Below are 7,226 nucleotides of genomic sequence, written 5' to 3' on the forward strand. Positions count from 1 at the left end.
GAGAGAGAGAGAGAGAGAGAGAGAGAGAGAGAGAGAGAGAAAAAAAAAGAGAGAGAGAGAGAGAGAGAGAGAGATTGAGGCGGTCTGCTGCAGCGAATGCAGAGAGCGATACAGTTAGCTATGTGTGCGTGCGTGTGTCACTGTGTCGGTTTTCGGATGATGGTGCCACTATGTAAATGTTAGTGCATTTACTCTTGCTGCCATCGATGCGATACCAGCTTGACATTGCGAGGGAATAGACCGAACAGGGAATCCTTAGCGCATAGTCCCGTCGCGTCGGCGAATTTTTACTTCGGGAAATAACACGAGCGATTAACAGACCAATGATCACATAAAGATTATGTTCAGCAATGTTTATCGTTTTTTGTTCGTACTCTTTACTGCGAAACATAATAGGGCTGTCTTATTTTCCTCCTTTCGCAGTTTCCGAAGGAGGCAAGAATTCGTCTGCTATGCAGTGGATGCCGACGTCACAGCTAGCGACCTGCTGCCAACGCTTGCATAAAATTTATCACGAACGAGATCTTCGTCTAGTAAGCTAGCGCCATCTACACGCCGCCGATCGAACTACGCGACATCACGTGGCTAGCGCAGAAGTGATCTCGACTAGTAGTGTCGTCACGTGTTGGACGTATCAACGGACGCATTGGAAAATTGTCACGCTTTAGCTTGTTGAAATCGGGCCAAATTTTCAATTTATTGCAATCATTTGGTCCCCTTCAACCAGCTGTAGTTGGCATGATACATCTCCATGCGTGTTAAGCCATCACCATCATCATGCATTCACGTCAGGAAGACCGAAGATTCCGCGAGCCACTGATGGAACGCAGAAAGTTTAAATTAAACACCGCGAATTATTTAAGAAACTTATCGTCGAAGTAGCTATCGACGTTGTAGTAGATACAACAACGTGTCTTTCGGAATATGAATGGTGTGTAAGTGGTGTGGAATTAGATGAGAGGCAGAGGGGGTTGCACAGAAGAGCGCCCATGCGGTAAATACCAAGGCTGTTAAATGTTCACACACGAATATATATATATATATAGAGAGAGAGAGAGAGAGAGGGGGTTGCACAGAAGAGCGCCCATGCGGTAAATACCAAGGCTGTTAAATGTTCACACACGAATATATATATATATTCGTGTGTGTGTGTGTTGTGTGTGTGCGTGCGTGTGTGCGTGCGTGCGTGCGTGCGTGCGTGCGTGCGTGCGTGCGTATCTATATGTACGAGTGTGGATGCATGCATTCGTATGCACGTGTGTGCGTGCGTGCGTGCGTGCGTGCGTGCGTGCGTACGCGCGTGCGTATCTATGTACGGGTGTGGATGCATGCATTCGTATGCACGTGTGTGCGTGCGTGCGTGCGTGCGTGCGTGCGTGCGTGCGTGCGTGCGTACTTGATTAGATATATTTACGAGCATATGTAAATATGTGTATGTGCCAGGAGTACGTGATTGATAATTATATGGATCTTTATTGTGTACTCCTATGTATATAAGTATACATGTGTTTGTAGCGTCGGTCTCATGGTGGTCTCATCAGTGGATGGCTTCATGGCGTCTAACACAGCTGCTTGGTACAGTGAACGAACGAACGCACGAACGATATCCAGGCGCACGCACTGAGGGAAATGAAATATGGGACTAAATATAGCTCTAGCACGCGAGAGGCGGCCCTGCTTCCAAAAATGCCGTGCCCCCTCTGCGAGTTCACTTTTAACCGAACCCTCATCCCTTAATGACAGACCACATGGTGTATACTCATGGTGCGTAGCAGGCGATAAGAGAGAGAGAGAGAGAGAGAGAGGGAGGGAGGTAAGAGAAGGAGGGGGAGGGAGCGACTGCTGGAATGTACAGCACACACATCGTCATCCGTATCGATCACACTGCTGCAGTCGGCAGCACATCACCGAGACGGGCACCCGCGTTCGCGCAGCCCGCTCGATAATGTAGCAGTCCGCCGCGTGTTGCTCCCGTCTACGGCAGTTCCGCGGCGCGCCTCCCCGAGTTTAACGTAGAATTCTGACTTTTGTCGGAATATCTGAGCGACCGCCTTCCACACAGCGACAGGTTCGGCGTCCAGCCGCCGCGCGGAAACCATAGCGACAGCATCGGCTGGAGTCTTCCCCGACGCGTGCCTCGCTTCTCGCAGCTTCCCGTCTCGGATGCTGGCGCGCGCGCGCGCAGGGAGAGGAGGCTGGGCTTCATCAGTTATTCCCGGGAGGCGAGAGCGGCCGCTAGCGGGGGTGGCTTCACGACAACGTACGTGCGTGCGTACCAGCAGCCAGACGGCGTCCGCCGGGCGAACTAGCGGGCGGCAAACAGGAACGACGAACAGAAGTGCGAGATCGTGCCTGTAGTGCCGATACGGTACCGATGAGAGCTGTGCGTGAGGATGAGCAGAGAAGGCGCGCGCGGGAGATCAGGTTGTATATATCTAACTAAATATTGTACATTCGTGCGTGGGTTAGCATCGGAGAGAGGATAGGCGGTGTAAATTCCGAAAGAGAGAGAGAGAGAGAGAGAGAGAGAGAGCGAGGAGAGTGATCGAAAGAGAGAAAGCAGAATAGAGGAAAGGGGGAGGAATAGAGTATGAGGAACAGAAAGAAAGAAGCCGAAAGGTGCAGAGAGCTATAGGGAGCTGGATAGTGTGCATGGGAGAGCGCGTGACATATATAGAGTGCAGTCTATTGAGCGAAACGGAGAGATTGTGCGTGCACGAGAGCGAGAGAGACACTTAGAGAAAGAGAGAGAGAGAGAGAGAGAGAGAGACTTAGAGAGAGAGAGAGCTAGAGAGAGCGAGAGAAAGAGCGCGCGAGAGCGAGAGAGCGAGCAGGAGAGAGAGAAAGCGCGAGAGCGAGAGAGCGAGCGAGAGAGAGAGAAAGCGAGCGAGAGAGAGAGAGAGAGAGAGAGAGAGAGAGAGAGAGAGGACTAGAGATAGAGAAGCGGCGTAAGAGAGAGATAGAGAGAGAAATGAAGAGAAGAGAAGAAGAGAGAGAGCGCGAGAGAGCAAAGCGGAACAGAGCGAGAGAGAGAGAGAGAGAAGAGAGAGAGAGAGAGAGAGAAGAGCGAGATGAGAGAGAGCGAGAGACAAAGAGAGAGAGGACGGACAGAAGAGAGAAAGAAAGAGAGAGAAAGAGCGAGAGCGAGACACACACACACACACACACCTACACACAGAGAGAGAGAAGAGAGAGTAAGAGAAGAGAGAGAGAAGGAGAGATAGAGAGAGAGAGAGAGAGAGGAGAGAGAGAGAGGAGAGAGAGAGAGAGATGTTTCTCAGCCTCTCACTTGCTCTCGTAACGAAAGTGTATCCCTGCAATTATATTACGATAGCTCTACCTGCTACACGTACACATCTGCCATCAATTGCTATTCCCCCGCGCTGATGCGCGGCCGCCTGCGTAATTAATTAGGATTCAACGACAAGATTAACGCGAGTCGACGACAGAAAACAGAGGGAAATAAATATGACCAATTTAATTCTAGGGGCTAAATGTGTTGAAGCGCCACTCACTTAGCTCACTCAGTATCCGTATCCTTTAACCCAGCCGGCTGCCATGTTGCGCAATAGGCTGTTATTATTAAATCTCTCCTAGTCGCTTGTATCTCGTCCAACCCCTCAAGCACCATGCTAGCCTTTCGCCCGCGCCCCGCCCTTCGTTGTCTCTTCGCGCACTTCTGTTTTATAATCGGTTTAACCTTATTGGATTATTCGAAGAGAGATAACCACGCGGATATTTAGAGGATAAACGCTCTGTGTAGGATTATTATGCATCTATATTCATGCATCGTACTTTCTTATTTATTTGCAAATGAGGGATGTGTGTATATATAGATACAAAGATATATAAATATGTGTAGTATATATATCAGAAGTAGATAATAGGGAGCCTATAGTTCCCTATAGTTCCCTATTATCTACTTTTGATATATATGTAATGCATGTAAACGAAGCAACATACGCTGTGGGTATTATCATGTCGGTGTGGATACAATGCGTTCGTTATGCACTTGTGCGTGCGTGACGTGCGTGCGTGCGTCGCGTGTGACGTCGTGGCGTGCTATCTATGTACGGGTGTGGATGCATTCATTGTATGCACGTAGTGTGACGTGCGATGCGTGCGTGCGTGCGTGAGTGCGATGGTGCGTATCTATGTAACGAGTGTGGACTGCATGCATTAAGTATAGCACGTGTGTGCGTGCTGCGTGCGTGCGTTGCGTGCTGCGTGCGGCGTAATGATTAGAATATTTACGAGCATATGTAATATGTTATTGGACGCAGGAGGAAGTAAGTGATTAAATAATTATAAATGGATCTTTAGTGTGTACATCCTATGATATAAGTATACATGTGTTTTGGTAGCGTCGGGTCTCCTGTTGTCTCCATCTATGAAGTGGCTCATGGGCAGTCTACATAGCTTGCTTGTACAAGTGAACGGAAGCGAACGTACGAGATATCAGGCGCCGCAGCCTGAGGGGAAATGAAATAGTGGAATGAAATATAGCTCTAGACTGCGAAGAGCGGCCGCTGCTTCAAAGCCGTGCCCCTCTGGATTCACTTTTTAACGAACCCTCATCCCTTATGACAGATCCACATCTGTGTAATACTCATGTGCGGTAAGCAGGCGATAAGCAGTCTCGGCGCTATCTCATTCCACCATCCATCTCACTCCATGTATCGATAATTTATCCATTATCATGCTATTCATGCATCCATGCATTCCATCTTTCATGCCATTCCATTATCCATCATACCATCATTCATTTCTCCATCCATATCATCTATCCTGCCATTCACCACCGACCATCTCATGCCTTCATCATGCCATCACTCCTCCATCACATGCCACTGCCATGTCATCCATCCATGCCATCTATCCACCCACAGCCAAGCTGCATCCATCAACCTCCGCCCGGTCGGCGGGAAACCACCACAAAACCATACCATGCAATTCATGACATGCGCCTTCCATCCATCCGCATCCATACATGCATCCTTCATGTCATCCATGCCATCCATCATCCTCATCCATCATCATCCATCCATCCATCCCTCATCTCATCCATCCACATCCATCCATTCTTCCATACCATCCACCATCAAGACCCATCATCTCATCCATCACATCCATCATCCATTCCATCCATCATCCATCATACATCGCATTCTCATTCCACATCCATCCCATCATCCATTCATCCATCCATCCATTCCATCTATACCATCCATCCATCCATCCATATCCATCTCTCATGTCATCCATCATACATTCCATAATCATCCAATCATCCCATCATCCATACCTACCACCATCTGCATACCATCCCCATCATTCAGCCATCCATCCATCTCACATCCATCCTATATCCACCATCCATCCATCCCATCCATACCTTCATACCATCATCCATGCGCTCTCCATCATCATCATCATCAATTCGTGCCCATTCATCATATTGAGAGAAAGCGAGAGGCAAAGGAGAGAAGGGACGTGCATAAGGAGGCCATATGAACAACGGAGCTGAGCGTGAGAGAGAAGGCGCGCGCGGGAGATCTCGATCATCCTATCATCTATACACCATACTGCTTTATCCACCATCATATCCACCCAGCCATACTATCTATTCTATCCCTTCCATAACATACATACATCCTCCATCATCCATCATCCATACCTTCCATCATCATCCCATGCCCATACATCATCATCCACATCCATGCTCCATCCATATCCATCCATCATTCATGCCATCATCCATTCGCCTCATCCATCCATCCATCATCCATCCATCATCCATACATCCATCCAATCCTGCATCCATCCATCATCATCCATACCATCCATCACTACATCCATCTCATCCATCATCCATCCATCATGCCACGCCATCCATACCATCATCATCATCATCCCATCATCCATCCATACATACCTCATCTGCCATCCATGCGCATCACAATTCATTCCATCCACTTCCATCCATCGCACCTTCCATCATCATCACATCCATGCATTCCTCCACGATCATACCACCATCCATCCCCATCTCATCATGCCATCACCATCCATTCATTCCATCATCCATCATCATCCATCATATCCATCTCCTCCATTAAACATCCTCATCCTGCCCCACCACATCCATCATTCTAATCCCCATCCATGCCATCCATCCATCCTCATCATCCATTCATCCTTCCATCCTCATATCCATCCATCCATGCCATCATCATCCATCCATCCATCCATGCCATCCATGCATCGCCATATCCAATCTCCACATCCATCCATCCATCCATCCATCCATCCATCTATCCAGGCATCCATGTATCCATCCAATTTTAGAGTTTATGAGGGTTGCGAAGATAAATAATGTCAAGCGATGGCCTCGAAGAGAAGTTTCGTTTTAATACGAACAAGGAGCTGATCGGATTTCAGGCGCAATTTCTACATTCATACAGGCGGGCCATTCCTAGCTAGCTAGCGCCATAGACGACCACCATTCTTTTTGTCGTCTCTGCGGAGCATGCTAGCTGAGTTTAACATTTAACATTTAACATTTAACATTATTAGTAGATTATGCACCAGCAAGAATCATGTTTGCCAGCAGCGAAACAGAAGAGCGAGAGAGGTAACGTGATATGGAAAAGATAAAATGGGAGAGAGAGTGTGCTAAAAGGCACAGACAGCGAAGAGAGTGAGAGAGAGAAGAGGAGAGAGAGAGTAGAGAGAGAGAGAGAGAGAGAGAGGAGAGAGAGAAGAGAGAGAGAGAGAGAGAGAGATGTTTCTCTCAGCCCCTCTCACTTTTGCTCTCGTACCGAAAGTGTAATCCCTGAAGGGGCCTCAAATGAAACTCGCACAGACACAGAGGGTGAGTGAGTGAGTGAGTGAGTTAGAGTGAGTGAGTGAGTGAGTGAGTGAAGTGAGGTGGTGTAGTGAGTAGTGAGTGGTGAGTGAAGTGAGTGAGGAGTGAGTGTGAGTGAGTGGAGTGAGTGAGTGAGTGAGGGTGGAGTGAGTGCGTGAGTGAGTAGTAGAAGTGAGTGATGAGTGAGTGTAGTGGGTGAGTGAGTGAGTGAGTGAGTGAGTGAGTGAGTGAGTGAGTGAGTGAGTGAGTAGTGAGTTAGTTGAGTATGTGAGTGAGGTGAGTAATAGTGTGAGTGAGGAGTGAATGATAATGAGTGAATGAATGAGAGAATGAGCGAAGAGAGAAAGATATAGAGACA

The sequence above is a fragment of the Priapulus caudatus genome, unplaced genomic scaffold (genome assembly GCF_000485595.1).
Source record: "Priapulus caudatus unplaced genomic scaffold, Priapulus_caudatus-5.0.1 Scaffold83, whole genome shotgun sequence".
Taxonomy (NCBI): Eukaryota; Metazoa; Priapulida; class Priapulimorpha; order Priapulimorphida; family Priapulidae; genus Priapulus; species Priapulus caudatus.